This window comes from Anomaloglossus baeobatrachus, chromosome 4, assembly GCF_048569485.1.
Source record: "Anomaloglossus baeobatrachus isolate aAnoBae1 chromosome 4, aAnoBae1.hap1, whole genome shotgun sequence".
In the NCBI taxonomy this organism is placed as follows: domain Eukaryota; kingdom Metazoa; phylum Chordata; class Amphibia; order Anura; family Aromobatidae; genus Anomaloglossus; species Anomaloglossus baeobatrachus.
In genome coordinates, this window is record NC_134356.1 from 374,190,118 (window position 1) to 374,207,781 (window position 17,664).

Here is a 17,664-nt window from a genome sequence, read left to right on the forward strand (position 1 = left end):
ACCATCACAGAACTGAATATGGCCCTTAAGAAAGGTTGGGACCACTGCATCAGTGTACGTGTGAGTTCTCCTTCAATATTTCATTTTCCATTAGGCTTTATCTTTACTCTACAGTCTCAGATTAGTATGTCTGAACTTTCTTTGTATTGTTTTTCAATTTCTCTAGCCTGTTTTTCTATTTAGTTGACTCTTAATTTTCTAAACCCTTTCTGATTCTCTGGTGTGTTGTATACAGTAGAAAAGTATTTAATGTAGAAAACAGTTAGTACAATGTATATCTGATCCCTAAATCCAACAGTACTTTTTGTTTCTAATGCAGATTTGTAAACTGACCCACTAACTACCCAAAATTACTGTAATCCCTCTTTAGACTCTGTTTTCTTTCACAGCTGTACAAGGGAGGATATAGAGGATATGTGATAGTAAACGGCCCTGGAAAGGAGGACAGCGGTGTTTATTTTGGTTGTGTTCTTAATTATCATTATATACTGCACATTTTCCCATGAAACCTGATGATAAGTACATGATCTATGCCAAGACTATGTGATGAAACACAGTGCTGAAATACAACCATTGCATTGTTAATCTGTAGTGTTAGGATTGAAAACGTAATATAAGGCTATGTGCGCACTAGAAAAGTGATTTTTCTCAAGAAAATTTCTTGAGAAACTTCTGGGAGTTGAAGATTACCGCACCTGTGGTAAAAAACGCACCAAAACCGCGGGAGAAACGCATGCGTTTTTCCCGCGGTTTTTCCGCAGGTTGGTCCCTGCGGTTTTTTTATGTTGTAACTGCAATAAATAATATAGATAATAGATAATCGATAGACAGACAGATAATGGATAGAGGGAAAGATGGATAGATGAATAGATAGATAGATAGATGAGAAAGACCTATATAATGTCCCACCCCCCTGCATATTCTAAGCTGGCACCCTTTAGTGACTTTCATGTGGCACTAAGGGGTGCCTAGACTTGTATTTAGCCATAAAATAAATAAATAGTTAAAAAAAAAACCACGTGAGGTCCCCCCATCTTTTGTAGTCAGCTAGGGTAAAGCAGACAGCTGCAGACTGCAAGCCACAGCTGGCAGCTTCACCTTGGCTGGTAATCCAAAACAGAGGGCACCCCACGCTGTTATTTTACATTAAATAAATAATTTAAAACAAAAAACCGTGGGGTCCCCCCCCAAATTAGATCACCAGCCAAGGTAAAGCGGACAGCTGTGGTCTGGTATTCTCAGACTAGGGAGGTCCACTGTTATTGGACACTCCCCAGCCTAAAAATAGCAGGCCGCAGCCACCCCAGAAGTGGCGCATCCATTAGACATGCCAATCCTGGCGCTTTGCCCCAACTCATCCCGTTGCCCTGGTGCGTTGGCAAACGAGGTAATATATGGGGTTGATACCAGATGTGTAATGTCACCTGGCATCAAGCCATGTGGTTAGTGATGTCACGCGTCTATCAGATACCCGACATCACAACCCAGTCAGTAATAAAAAAAATAGACAAAAAAAGTTTTATTTGAAAAAACACTCCCCACATTCCCTCTTTCACCAATTTATTGAAAAGAACAATCAATTCCACGGCCAGCATAATCCAATAAGGGGGGGGCCCACGGCGATCCATACCATAGTTACTGTCCCAGTCAGTGAAGAACAGAATGTTCCCCATTGGCTGGGAGAGCAATGCAGTGACCTGAGCTAACATCAATAGGTCAGCCCAGGTCACTGCAGGGGATGACGAGCACTGCTGTCAGGAGGTGAGATGAGATCATTACCTGCTGTGATCATCTCCTGTACTGCTGATGTCAGCGCTGTCACTGACTTCTATGCCCGCCGCGTTGTCAGCAGTATCGCGAGAGCCCGTGACGTCACCGCTAGTGACAGTCTCGGGCCGCTCGCGAGACGGGCATAGACAGCAGTGACCGCGGTGATGTCAGGAGGCAGGAGATCATCACAGCAGGTAATGATCTCATCTCACCTCCTGACAGCAGCGCTCGGCATCCCTGCGGCTGCACGCACTGCTGTGTGTCAGTGTCTGCCAGCACTGCAGCGTGACAAGCTGCTGACACTGCGGGCAGACACTGACACACAGCAGCGTGAGAAGCTGCCGATACTGCGGGCAGACACTGACACACAGCAGTGCAGGCAGCCGCGGCGCTGGAGCGGGGCACAGACTGCACGGGCACCTGGAGGTCACACGGAAGTGCTTCTGTGCGGCGTCCAGGGAGTGTGACGTCTGTGTTTACTCTGCTCCGCTTCCTCTTCTGTCTTAATGACATCACTTCCTGCAAAACCGCAGGCAGCGATGAGCATTACCGCAGGTAAATCGCGGCTATACCGGGGGTATACCGCACATCATTTGCAACCTGCGGTATACCCCTGGTATTTCGTGATTACATTACAGTGAATGGAGTGAAATACCGGGGGTATACTGCAGGTACCTGCGGAAAAGAAGTGACATGCACATTTTCTCAAGAAATTTTCTCAAGAAAATCTTCAGAAAGAATTTTCTTGAGAAAAAAATGCAGCGTGCGCACAGCTATTTTTTTCCCATAGGTTTTGCTGGGAAATGTCTGCAGAAAGATTTCAAACATTTCTCAAGAAACTTCCGCAGCAAAACCGCGGGTAAATCCGCGGGTAAAAATGGCTAGTGCGCATAGCCTAAAGCTTTAATTTTCTGTGATGCTCAATGACACTTTATAGAGTTGCACCATTGTTAATGCATATGGACATATTTGGGACTTTGTTTATGTAAATACTTGTATTTTGAGCTAAAAAAACCCCCACTATTTCCATGTCATTAAAAATTTTCATTAAAAATGTTGCACTGTTTGGCACAATAAGTGGCTGCAGAAATTGGTTTGATTAAAAGTGTTGTCGTTTTCCTTCTATATCTATAGTATCTAGCTGGCTGGAGAATGAGTTAACTGAGAATGTGTCAGCCAGCTTGTTCTGATGAGGAGTTTGTAATTCTTTTATCTGTCTTTTACTGAGCGCCTCTCAGCTTTATGACCACATAATGGTCCAGCTCAAATTTCATGCGGTCTGTGTAACTCTTTTATCTGTGGTTTTCTGAGATCCTCTTAGCTTATTTATGACTAGTGAGAATGAGCTCACTGATGGATTTCAGATAAATCATTTTGCAGCCGGGAATGGACAATGAAACACAAGATATAGAAGGTAAATCATGGACGTTTTTTGATTAAATCTAATTGCAAAAATGAGTTTTAAGTAAAAAAAAATGTCCCTATAGGTGTTCATATGCTTTTAAAGGAAACCTTTCACGTCTAAAAACACTATTAGTCTGCAGATATAGGGTTAATCTGCATGTCAAAGGGGCCTGGCTGCTGTTCTGAAAGTGCGGCTCCAGGGAGAAACAAAACTGTACTCTTCCCAGGAACCACACTTTCAGTACCAAAGCCGGTCACCTTGCTAACACTATAATCCCACAGATTAACTCTCTATCTGCAGTTTGGTAGTGTAATCCTATCTGACAGATTCCTTTCAAGCTATTGCACATAACATTGCTGTGAGCCCCTGTCCTCCCAGAAATAAGCATAACTGATTGTGTATGTTTATTCCATATGATTGTGGGAAACAATGGCCGGCAAGTATAAGGCTATGTGCGCACGTTGCGTAATTACATGCAGTTACGCTGCGATCTGCACCGCAGTGTAACTGCATGCGTCCTGCGTCCCCTGCACAATCTGTGGAGATTATGCAGGAGTCGTGCTCACGTGGCGTTTTAGAGCGCAGCGCTTTGGCTGCTGCCCGAAGCGCGCATTCTAAGAATTGACATGTCACTTCTTTCCTGCGCTTTGCCTGCAGCCCCCGCCCTGTCTACGGGAGGAGCTGCAGTCAGAGCGCATGGAATCGGCTTTTTTTTTTTTCATTACGGTCTCTTTCTGCAGCGATTTAAAGCGCACGTGTGCTCTTTAAATCACTGCAGAAATTTCTGCACTGACAGTACGCAACGTGCACACATAGCCTAAGGGCTCATGAAGATGTCTGTGCCAATCGATCCGATATCGGACTGCAATAATAATAATAATCTAATATTTTATGTATAGCACTAACATATTCCGCAACTCATTACATACTGTACATCATCATTACTGTCCTCATTGGGGCTCACAATCTAAATTCCCTATCAGTAGGTCTTTGGAGTGTGGGAAGAAACTGGAGAACCTAGAGGAAATCCAGCAAACACAGGGAGAACATACAAACTCCTTGTAGATGTTGTCCTTGGAGGGATTTGAACTCAGGACCCCAGTGCTGCAAGACTTCAGTACTAACCACTGAGCCACCGTGCCGCCCCTAGCAATGCACGGAATAGCCAGGCCACTTCTGACCCAAGCATCACACACTCATAGAAATATATGAAGTTGTCAGTAGACCCATGTCCAGTCTCTACATTGCAGTCTGAGATCGAACTGATTTGCTTGGACGTCTGCATGAGCCCTAATCAATGCTTATTGCTTATCAAACCAAGTTATCAAGTATATTAAAATTAATCATTACTAATCCTTATTAAAGTCTATAACGTAAATCTACACAGAAAACTCAGCACACCCTCAAGGGAAATAGACATGCTGCGGATATGTAAAACGGACCCACGGTTGCCTTTTTAGTGCTGTCCTAGTTACTTTGTTTGATAGAAGACTGAGAAACTTTCACTCATACAAAAAAAAAAATCATTATGAAAATATGATGGTAAAAACTGACACTGACCAAGCTTTGATGAAATTCTCATCCAAAACACTAATGAAAATATTGTGCGTATTAGAAAAATCATTGAGGTCAGAATGAGCCCAATATTGGGATTTTTTTTGCTATGATAATGCAGATAACTTAGGGTGTGTGACATCTGATATATTTCATTATTAGTTTGTGTAAATCTTTACTGGATGTCTTGCTGACCTTTTTTGGATGAATACCAGCTGGCTAGAGCGGCACAGCAATTTACAAGGAAATCCCCAGTGAGAAGAGTCTTAGATAACAACTCCGCCAACTAGCCTGAAAAATAACTGTGGATTGACGTTTCAATTCCAATTTAAAGGGATTTTCCCTTTTCAAATGTTTCTGTTCCTTAGACTAGCAGAGTTATAAAGAGGTCTTTTTATAAGCTGCTGTAGTGACATCATAACTATAGCGCACTGCACATCATCGCTGCAACCAATCACTGAGCTCAGCGACTTGTGTCATGTACATCGACAGAGCCATTAAACTGAACAATTATAGGATAGCCAGCCCTGGTGTAAAGAAGCGAACTGGGTGCTGTCATGTTCCTTCCGTTGAAGACACCAATCGTGTTATTGCATTGTTGCGTAGTATAATGTGAATTGTGTCCTGCGTCTTTGTAAATAATGTATCATATGAACAGTGATGTAAAATATGATATATTCTGTCGTTTCAATGGTAATGTGATGCACTGTAATGTGTTCCTGTATAATTTATGATGTATAGCAGTATTTATGTAGGGCTATGACATGTTATAAGGTTTCATGTATGATGTTGTGCACTGTGCTGTTAGGGGGTTGAGTTCTGCACAGCAACAAACAGTGAGCAGGGTAATTAATAGTTAAGTGTTGGGACTAGCCCACAATGGGAGGGGTTAATTGAGGGGAAAAGTGTTGGTTTTCTGTTAGCGAGTTACGGATGGATAGTCTATAGTTTGTGCAGGTCACATACAGTGGTTGGCTTGGGGCAGAAAATGAAGGAAAGAGACTGGAGTCAAGATAGCATGATCCTTAAGTACTGACTGAGACATGGAATGCTAGAGAATGCTGAGGCTAGATACCAGCCTCCATATGGAGTGGCCCCAGATAGAATGGTTCAGAGGTCAAGATTTTAGTGACAGGGCCCCCAACTGCCAAGGTAACTGGCATTTGAATGAAGTAAGCCCAAACATCCGAGAGTGTATGGCTCTACTCCGTCACTACTGCCTACAAATTACCCCCCTCCTCTATGAGTCTATGAGGAGAAGAGTACAAATAAAAATGTCATCTCATGACGCAAAAAACAAGCCCTCACATATGAATCTGTTTGCAGAAATATAAAAAAACTATAAAATAAGGTAATGCAAAAGCTGTTTAGTGGGTGATAGCAGCCAAACATAAAAAATGATAAATCTGGTATTGCTGCAATCTTACTGACCAAAAGAATAAAGTTGTCTAATCACTTGGATGGTGAACAGCATGAAAAATAAAAAAAAAAATTCTTGACTTGCTGTTGATTTGTTCATTCTGCCTCCCAAAGATCGCAGTAAAAGCTGCTTTACACGCTGCGCGTCGCTAGCGATGTCGCTAGCATTCGCAACGCCCCGGTCGTTCGTGCATCACGGGCAAATCGCTGTCCGTGGCGAACAATATCGCTAGTACGTGTCACATGCACATACCTTCCTAACGACGTTGCTGTGGCCGGCGAACAAACCCTTTTTTAAGGGGGAGGTTTCTGCGGCGTCACAGCGAGGTCACACAGCGGGCCACCAATAGAAGCGAGGGGCGGAGAGCAGCCGCATTAATGTCACTCCGACCTCGTTGCCGGAGGGCGCAGGAACACTGTTGTTCGTCATTCCCGGGGTGTCACACGTAGCAATGTGTGCTGCCTCAGGAACAACGAACAACCTGCGTCCAAAATAAGCAACGATATTTGGCAAATGAACGACGTGTCAACGATCAATGATTTTTCACTATTTTGCGATCGTTGGCGGTCGCTCGTAGGTGTCACATGCAACGACATCGCTAACGACGCCGGATGTGCGTCACACATTCCGTGACCCCAGCGATATCTCGTTAGTGATATCATTGCGTGTAAAGCGGCCTTAAGGCTCAACTTGCATTTATCCTGCACTTTATGCTGAGCACTTACACCAGTGTTTCTGTGTAAATATTTGAAATATGATGTTTCTGTGTAAATCTTTGAAATATGAGATTCAGAAAGAGATCCTGACGGAACACTCCCTATAATAACTCAGATAGAGTCACCTTGGTTTCTCTCTGGCCTATGATCCAGCCGTGGCCTTCATTTTTAGATGGGCATATAACTGCAGTCGACCACTTCTATTGGGCACATCTTAAAAGACGGACACTGCCAAACAGAAGCCACACAGAATCCAGAGTAACTCTGCAGCCTCATTAGTGAATATATCCCTTCGGGTGTGTCATGTGAATCACGTATTTTGCAGATTTAGATGGAAACCCCAATGTAGGCGCTCAGCATAGTGCACAGGATAAATATGAACTGATCCAAAATGTTCTATACCACAAAATGCCACCAATAAAAACTTCTATTCAATCCTCAAAAAGCAAGTCCCCAGACAGATTTATGATCTGTGAACAAAACTAGAGGGTTTCCACGTTACTGGTAACATAAAGGCTGTGGTGGAAAAGCACTATGGCTCCTTGCCCAGCAAAAGAAATCCAGTGAAAACTGTGCTCCCAAATCCAAATGCCCCCTCTCTTCTGATCCCTGCAATGTGCCTAAACCACAGTTAGCATTTACATTTTTGGCATTTCTGTAGCGAAGAGAACCCACTTAATTTATGGGGTGCAGGTTTACAGAAGATCAAGCTGGGAACAATTATATGGGCACTACAATGTATTGGGCACTATAATGGCAGATTTCCATTTTCACTCTGCAACATCCATTGCTGCTTGTTTCCGAAAAACACCTATGGAGTCCGCAAACTATTCTAGAGGACTCTGTGCCCCAAACGTCAAATAGCACTCCTTCCCTCCTGAGCCTCGCCTTGTGGTCAAATGATACAATACAGTCACATGTGGGGTATTGTTACATTCACGAGAAATTGTGTAGTACTTTTGCGATCATTTTTATCTCTTTCCCCTTCTGCAAAATGTAATAACTGGGGCTAAAACAACATTTTAGTGGTAAAAATGTAATTCTTTTTTTCTTCACCACCCAATGGTATAACATTTTGTGAAACATATATGGTGTCAATATGCTCACTTCACCCCTAGATGAATGATTTCATTAAAAGGTGTAGTTTGTAAAATGGGATCACTTATGGGGGTTATGGTCTTCTGGCTCTGCCAATGTGACATGGCACCTTCAAACCATACCAATCAAATCTGTACTCCGATATGGCGCTTCCCATCCCTTCTGAGCTTTGCATTGTACCTGAAAAGTAGATTCCGATCAAATCTGGGGTATTGCCGTAAAATTGAGTAACAAACTTTGTGGTTCATTTTCTACTGTTACCCTTGTAAAAATCAATAATTTGTGCCTTCAGCATCACTTTCGATATGGCGACCACAATCTATTCCAGACATTTTTGCAATCCAAAATCAAATGGCACTACTTCCTTTCCAAGCCCAGCCATGTCCCAAACTTAAGTTTCTGACCACACATTTGTTGTGCAATTTCTCATGTTACCTTTGTAATAATGAAACATTTGAGGCTAAATAAAACTTTTTGGTTTTCATTTTCACGGTCCAATATTTTAACATCCTGTGATGTACCTGCAGGTTCCCAATGCTCATCCCACCTCTAGATAAATTCCTTAGGGGGTCTAGTTTCTAAAATGGGATCACTTGTGGTGGGCTTCCACTGTTTAGGTACATCAAGGGCTCTGCAAAAGCGACATGGGGCCTATTATCTATTCCAGACAATTTTGCACTACAAAAGTCTAATGTCACTCCTTCTTGCTTCTGAGCCCTGCCTTGTGGCCAAACAGTAATTTTCCATCATATGTGAGATATCTGTGTACTCAGGAGAAATTGCACAACAAATTGATTGGTCATTTTTTTCCTGTTACCCTTGTAAAAATGAAAACATTAGGGATAAAGAAACATTTATGTGGAAAAAAATGTATTTTTCCATTTTCATGGCTCAAAGTTATGAAATTCTCTGAAATACCTCTGTGAACAAAATGCTCATCGCACATCTAGATAAATTCCTTGAGTGGTCTACATTTCAAAATGTGGTCACTTGTGGGGAGTTTCCACTGTTTAGGCACCTCATCCACTATCACTTTCAGCCAATTTTGTGTTACAAAAGCCAAATAGCGCTCCTTCCCTTTCGAGCCCCTGCCATGCACCCAGCAGCAATTTTCCACCACATATGAGGTATCGGCGTACTCAGGAAAAATTGGTCAAAAATTTGTATGGTCTATTTTCTCCAGTTACTCTTGTGAAAATGCAAAATTTGGGGCTAAAGTAACATTTTTGTATGGAAAAAGTAAAATGTTATTTTTTTTTCTGTCACATTGATTTAGTTCCTATGAAGCACATAAAGCATTAATAAGCTTCTTAAATGTGGTTTTGAGAACTTGGAGGATTGATTTTTTAAAATATTGGCACTTTTAGTATTTTCTGTCACATGGGCCACTCAAAGTCACTTCAAATAAGAAGGTCCCTAAAAAAATTGTTTATGTGAATTCTGTTGGAAAAATGTCAAATTGCTGATAAACTTTTTAACCCTTCTAACTTCCTAGCAAAAAAAATAGGAAAATCCAGCAGGCTTCCTCCAAAAAGAATGTTTCAAGAATGGTGTTGATATAAAGTAGACATGTGGCAAATGTTATTTTGTGTGGTAGAACTATCTAGTTGAAGGGCATACAAATTAAAAATTTTAAAATACTGACATTTTCTAATGTTTAGCCAAATTTTTAATATTTTCATAAATAACCGAAAATCATATCCACCAAAATTTATCACTAACATGAATTACAATGTGTCATGAAAAAGCACTGCAATATGTTGAAGCGTTCCAGAGTTATTAACACCTAAGGTGACACCGGTCAGATTGGAAAAGGAGGCTCAGTCATTAACATACAAAGTGTCTCTATCCTTAGGGGGTTAGATGTGATAAGCAAGTCATTGTTAAATTAAATTTAATACAACGATTCTTTTCGTGCATTTTCTGAGCGCATTTTCAGGCGTTTTCAGAGCAGACCTGCTCCAAATATTTTCTTAAAAAAAGCTGTGTAAACATACCCTCAGTGCTAAATATAGCTTTCCCACCCAGGTTTTGCCTGTCCTTTTCTCTAGATATCAAGTAGTGCACATAAATGTATTAATTAACAAAAAGGAAGAAGTCCTCGGGATTGTGGGGTTCAAGCAGTCAGCCCTTCAACAATCAAACATTTATTACCTGTTTTTTCAACAGATTAAAAACGTTGTTAGTGGACCAACTCCTTTAGGCTGTGTTCACACATTACATTTTTTTTTTTGCTGTGATCTTTCAAAATTGAAGGAATATGACAGACATAAAAAAAAAAACATAACACGAGTACAGCTTAAAAGTACAGTATATGCACATGGCATGTTTTAGACATCAACATAGCGTTCAGGAAAAAAATCAGCGGCATTGCTGTCATCCTATTGGCAGTTCTGTCGCTGGTGTCTTTCACTCTGTGCTGTGACGTATTGAGAGCAAGTGGTTTCCAGGCGAACGCCAACCAAGAAATGAGCATGTCACTTGTTTTACCACTTTAGAGTTTCCAAACCCTGAAGCAGCTAAGAGAAGAGACATAAGTGGAACATGCGCAGAGCAATGTAGTTTTTGACATTGCTGTGCACTATGTTCATTTTATGGGGTACATTTGCCTGATGATATTGGGGATCATGTTTTTTCTATCAGTTATAATTCTATTTCTTCTCAGATGTTTTTGAATTAAAGAACAAAGAAAACTCTAATTGTATAACTTTTTAAACCTTTTGTAAACATTTTAATGTGACTTCTCATAGAAAATGAAGAAGTTCCCTACTTGCTACTGAACTCCAAGAGCATACTAAGGCTAGGTCCACACGTATACAATGCTCTTCACTGAGCACCATGTCTGGCCTACATCCTACCAGTGTTTATCTTTTTCATATTCGGGACCGCAAATAGGGAAGTATTGTTTACGTAGATGCGGGGCTCCACAGACAGTACATGTCTTATGCCAATCTGCATTTTGTGTCAGCCATACTACACAAGTCCAACCCTCTGGCGACAGGTTATTGGGTGGGGGGTAATGTTGCGTATGGGTCTAGGAGTGGCAACTTCCACAGGCACCATTTTCTCAGACAGTGCACTATACATATATTTACCAGATTCAGAATCACATTCCTCAATCTATCTCAATTTCTTAACTTCCTTTGCCATTTTATGCCATGACTCGTCGTCTTGAAGAACTTTTTTTGTTCCGCAAATGCCCCTTTTTGTTCAAAATCATATCCTTGTATTCCTTTTCGTCTAGTCTCCCTCCTGGAGTAGACATTCCTGCCACTTTAAGGAGAATTTTCATATTTTCAAAATGTTTCTTTCCTTCTCTCTCACTTACTAACCCTTTTGCGCTAAACTTGCTAGGTACTCACTGATTTGACCCAGTTTCACAGGTTTTCAAATCCCAAAGCCAATGCGTCTCTTTTTGCAATTTCAATGTAATTCTCAGGCTTTCCTTGGTTCCTCCTACACCGGAACCCAACAATGCTCACTCGGTTATACAGACGTCTGGACTCAACTTCGCTCAACCACATACCCACAGAGTCAGATGAAGTTATTCGACCATGAATGTTCAGTCTAAACACTTTAAGTTCTGGAAAGGTTGCAGAATGAGACACATATCCAGTATCACAAGTGTGCCAAGGCCTTTCAAGTACTCTCATGATGCGCCAACTGTGCACGGTAATAGCAAGTTCCACAGCTTGTTTACTCTGCGGACACTTCATAGGAGGGAGGTGCGAAACCATCACTACAATCAATAAACCTATTTTCACCTATACTGCGGGGTATAGACAAAATTCTTCCACTATTACAGCTGGGGCATTAACTGTTAGCTAGGCAGTAACACGAAACCAAATCATCAACCGTATTAGAGCTCGGAAGTAGAATGAAGTGACTGTACCACATTCATTCAACAACGAACTCCCTATCAGTTACACGCTGCAATAATTCGACCATCTAGAAAAAAAGAAAGAAAACACCAGTGCTCTCTACAGATTGATATAACCACAGCATTCAAGCATTCAAAACAGACAATTAAGTTTGTGACTGGGTTCGAGCTAGAACTTATCACAGATCCGTCATCAAGTTTCCGAGTCTGGAAGCCAACACTCCTCTTTCCCACTCGGAAACACAGGAGGTTTCTTATGGTCCGTTTGGGAAATGGAGGCGATAGCATGGCTGCCGTCTTCTGGACATCTCATCCTAGCCCCACGTTGAGGCGCCAACTGAGTTAGAGGTGCACACTAATCATGCACAAACCGTCTTAATTATCTGTGTTCCAAATTCTGAGTCTGATATATGTATGCATTAAAAAACCATGCAGAGATCAATATCGAGGTGCTATTATCAAAGCAGGAAATAGACTGTTTATTTCAAGGAAGTTAAATGCTTTTATAACGGTCTCTTGGGAAAGATTCTGGAATCCTTCTGATGGGCACAAATTCTTAATAATATCATATAAGTTTCCAAGCAATTCTTACGCAGAAGACAAAAGTAATATTAGGACATAGGATATGGAAGAAAAACGTGTCCCAACATGTCTTGATACTGTACTTTTCTAAAATACAAGAAAAAGCAGAATGAATGCATGTTGCTTCATTCGATAAATTCCAAGCTTAAGCTAAATTGACAGAAAAAGAACCAGACAATGTATTTAAATGTCTCTGTGTACAAATATTTGTGCAAGCGCCATCTTGTCTTATGTTTTGGGTATCTTCAAATAATCATGTCCATAACAGAACACAGCTTAAAGGTATATGAACATGGCATGTTTTAGACACCAGCACAGCGCTCAGGAAAAAATCAGCGGCATTGCTGTCATTCTTTTTGCAGCTCTGTCGCTTGCGTATTTCACTCTATGCTGTAATGTATAGAAATCTAGTGTATTCCAGGCGGACGCCAACCAAGGAATGAGCATGTCACATCCTTTACCGCTTCTGAGTTTCCAAACCCTGAAGCAGCTAAGAGAAGAGACATAAGTGGAACATGCGCAGAACAGTGTAGTTTTTGACATTGCTGGGCACTATGTTCATTTTATGGGGTACATTTGCCTGATGATATTGAGGATCATGGTTTTTTTCTATTATTTATAATTCTATTTCTTCTGAGATGTTTCTGAATTACAGAACAAAAGTATAAGAAAGCTCTAATTGCACAACCTTTTAAACCTTTTGTAAACATTTTAAAGTGACTTCTCATAGAAAATTAAAAAGTTCCCTACTTTCTACTAACCTCCAAAAGCATACGAAGGCTAGGTTCACATGTATACAATGCTCTCCACTGAGCACCATGTCTGGCCTCCATCCTGGCAGTGCTTGTCTTTTTCAGGCCAACTCACAAACATGGCAGACTACATTTTTGTGCATATCTCAAAAAGGTAAACCGTGCCAAGATGGAGGCGAGACAGTGTCCAAAGTGACTTATTATCCAAAGTCGGCCTCAAGATAGTTAATGGTCCCATCATGACTTTATTAGTGTTTTTGTTGGAATCCTATATTTTGTGGATTCCGACTGAAGACCCAATATAGTGCTTAGTGAACTGCACTGTATGTGTCTGAGCCTAGCCTAAGAAATTACCTAAATTTCTGTTTTACTCATGTTTGTCTGAAAGGAGTAGAGGTCAAGCATCTGCACCTCTGCCATATTCATTGTCTATGTAACTGCTACAGAAATGCAGTTTACTTTGGCATCAGTTTGAATTTACTGGAAAATAGTAAAGACTGTTAACTGATTGAACTTGCAGCCATTGATTGTTTTTCTTTTTGTTTTTGTTTTTTTTTTTACAAAAAACATACAAATATATAATCTTTGGAATGTTCTTGAGACCGAGTCCTGTTGTTGCCTGAGAAGTACAAGAATAGTGCCTTACTTTTCTTTGGTTATATCTAGTTATAATTGGAAAATATTTTTCAGTTCTCATGAGAAAGCTCTTGGGGTTAAGCAGAAAAATCTGTAATGTGAAAAGCTCCAACCGTATGGAAGTTAAAAGTTTGGAGTTTTTTTTAGATAAACTTTAAAAAGACCCAGCTAGCCGTCATATATTAGAGCTACTCATGTTGATACAAGATACTATTATTTTAAAAAGGTGTGTTTCCTTAGACGAGATTCTGAAATACAATACTCTTTAGTTCTACCTAATCATTTGCAAACATCTAAGTCCATATCTTTTAAAACTGTTAACTTTTTTTTTGTGGTGTTTACAGTGTTACATATATTTGCAAGTAATACGGAATTCAAAAGCCGGATAATAGCGCTCAACTATGAATGAGGAAAATACAGAATATTGTGGTCCAATTAAAAGTTAATTATTTATTTTAAATTTTTTTAACATCCAATGCGTTTTGGTTTGTACTAAGCCTTCCTCAGGTATCTGTTTACACAGAGAGACTGATCAGCAGTCATTTAACCCCTTCAGCCCCCAGCCTGTTTTCACCTTAAAGACCCGGCCATTTTTTGCAATTCTGACCAGTGTCACTTTGACAGGTTATAACTCTGGAACGCTTCAACGGATCCTGGCGATTCTGAGATTGTTTTTTCGTGACATATTGTACTTCATGTCAATGGTAAATTTAGGCCGATATTTTTTGCGTTTATGTGTGAAAAGTTTGGAAATTTGGCGAACATTTTGAAAATTTCGCAATTTTCAAAATTTGAAATTTTATGCCCATAAATCTGTGAGATATGTCACACAAAATAGTTACTACGTAACATTTCCCACTTGTCTACTTTACACCAGCGCAATTTTCGAAACAATTTTTTTTTCCGTTAGGAAGTTAGAAGGGGTCAAAGTTCATCAGCAATTTTTCATTTTTCCAACAAAATTTACAAAAAAAATATTTTAGGTACCACATCACATTTGGAGTGACTTTGAGAGGCCGAGGTGACAGAAAATACCCAAAAGTGACCCCATTCTAAAATCTGCACTCCTCACACTGCTCAAAACCACATCTAAGAAGTTTATTAACCCTTTAGGAGCTTTACAGCAACCAAAGCAATGTGGAAGGAAAAAATGAAAATTTTACTTTTTTACACAAAAATGTTACTTTAGCCATAAAATTTAGCATTTTCACAAGGGTATCAGGAAAAATGCACCATAAAATTAATTGTGCAATTTCTCCTGAGTACACCGATATCTCATATGTGGGGGAAATCAATTGTTTTGGCGCACGGCAAGGCTCGGAAGAGAAGGAGCATCATTTGAATTTTTGAAAGCAAAATTGTCTGGAATAATTAGCAGATGTGATGTTGCGTTTGGAGACCCCCTGAGGTTCCTAAACAATGGAGCTCCCCCACAAGTGACCCCATTTTGGAAACTAGACCCCTCATGGAATTTATCTAGATGTTTATTGAGCACTTTGAACCTCTGGGGGCTTCACAAAAGTTAATAACTTTGAGCAATGAAAATAAAAAAAAAAAACAATTACCACGAAATTGTTACTTCAACCAGGTAGCTTTTTTTTTCACAAGGGTATCAGGAAAAATTGCAACATAAAATGTATTGTGCATTTTCTCCTGAGTACACAGATACCTCATATGTGGTGGAAATCAAATGTTTGGGCGCACAGCAGGGCTCGGAAGGCAAGGTGCGACAATTGACTTTTCAAACGCAAAATTGTCTGGAATCGTTAGTGGATGCCATGTTGTGTTTGGAGACCCCCTGAGGTGCCTAAACAATGGAGCTCCCCCACAAGTGACCCCATTTTGGAAACTAGACCCCTCATTGAATTTATCTAGATGTTTACTGAACACTTTGAACCCCTGGAGGCTTCACAAAAGTTAAGAACGTTCAGCCGTGAAAATATATATATTTTTTTTTTACCATGAAATTGTTATTTCAACCAGGTAGCTTTTTTTTCCACAAGGGTATCAGGAAAAAATGCACCATACAATGTATTGTGCAATTTCTCCTGAGTACACAGGTACCTCATATGTGGTGGAAAGTAATTGTCTGGGCACACAGCGTGGCTCAGAAGAGAAGGAGCGCCATTTCACAGCAAAATTGGTTGGAATTATTAGCGTACGCCATGTTGCGTTTGGAGACCCCCTGAGGTGCCTAAACAATGGAGCTCCCCCACAAGTGACCTCATTTTGGAAACTAAACCCCCATGGCATAAATCTACATGGGTAATGAGCACTTTGAACCCTCACGTGCTTCATACATTGAGGCATAAAAACAAAAAAGTACTTTTTTTTTCCCACAAAATGTTATTTTAGGCTCCATTTTTTAATTTGTACAGGGGTAACAGGATAAAGTGGACTGCAAAATTTGTTGGGCAATTTGTTCTGAGTACGCTGATACCTCATATGTGGCAGAAAAACACTGTTTGGGCGCACGGCAGAACTCCAGAGGGAAGGAGCGTCATTTGACTTTTTAAATGGAAAATTAGCTGGAATCGTTAGCCGCACCATGTCGCGTTTGGAGATCCCCCTGATATGCCCAAACAGTGGAGCTCCCCCACATGTGACCCCATGTTGGAAACTAGACCCCCCCCCCAATACAAAGAAATATTAGTTTGGCATAATAAAAAATAGAGACGTCAGTAAAAAAAAAAATATATATGCACCTGCAACTGACACTAAGGCAAGTGCCACACGTGAGAGCAATGCACAAATCTCGCATCGCATCACCCGACACAGCCGCACACTCCTGTCTGGAAGAGAGCGACCGTGCCGGATTATGCGGTGTGAGACTCGAGCATCGCTCTCATGTGTGGCACTGGGCTGACCCTTACAATATTCAGTAAAAAATACTGTAGTTGATGATTACTACAGTATAATTTTACTGGCCCTAAACTAAGTTTATTTGTATTTCTTTCTTAGTTTACAGAAAAAAAAATTAGGACGAACGCACAGATGTACTGCAAAAAGGGGGGGGACTAGGTGGGATGGAAAAAAGATGGATGGAGGATAGAAGAGGGCGCAACGGATGCAGGAGCGGCGGAGGATGGGTGAGGGGCCACGGCGGAGGATTGGTGAGGGGGCACGTCGGAGGATGGGAGGGCGTGGCGGATGGAGGAGCGGTTGAGGATGGGTGCGGGCACAACGGATGCAGGAGTGGCGGAGGAAGGGGGGGCGAGGGGAAGGGTGGAAGGGGAGTGGGAGGTGAGATTGGGGATAGCTACCTTACAGAATGGATCTAGGCAGCAGGATTGCAGCAGATCCGGGAGGGGGGAAGAGGGGGCACAGGATTAAGGGGATGAGAGAGAGCAGGCAGCAGATAAGGGAGGGGGCAGAGGCTGATGGGGGAGTGAGGTGGCAGATGCAAGGGCGCAGAGGCTGATTGGGGAATGAGGTGGCAGATGCAGGGGCGCAGAGGCTGATGGGGGAGTGAGGTGGCTGATGCAGGGGCGGTGGAGCGGCAGATGCTGGGGCGGTGGAGCGGCAGATGGGGAGAGAGCAGTGACTGATGGGGAGAGGGGAGCGGCAGATGCTGGGGCGGTGGAGCGGCAGATGGGGAGAGAGCAGTGACTGATGGGGAGAGGGGAGCGGCAGATGCTGGGCGGTGGAGCAGCAGATGGGGCGAGAGCAGTGACTGATGGGGAGAGGGGAGCGGCAGATGCTGGGGCGGTGGAGCAGCAGATGGGGCGAGAGCAGTGACTGATGGGGAGAGGGGAGCGGCAGATGCTGGGGCGGTGGAGCAGCAGATGGGGCGACAGCAGTGACTGATGGGGAGAGGGGACGGCAGATGCTGGGTGGTGGAGCAGCAGATG

At 41.8% G+C, this 17,664-nt stretch overlaps 2 protein-coding genes across 2 annotated transcripts in view; one reads left to right on the forward strand and one right to left on the reverse strand.

Annotated features, from left to right (window-relative positions):
- FBXL13 (F-box and leucine rich repeat protein 13) overlaps nucleotides 1-17,664 on the forward strand; it is a 400,423-nt gene that overhangs the window by 222,793 nt on the left and 159,966 nt on the right. The gene's annotated exons all lie outside the window — the stretch shown is intronic.
- The window catches only part of LRRC17 (leucine rich repeat containing 17), a 94,400-nt gene that overhangs the window by 40,325 nt on the left and 36,411 nt on the right, over nucleotides 1-17,664 (reverse strand). The window lies entirely within an intron of this gene.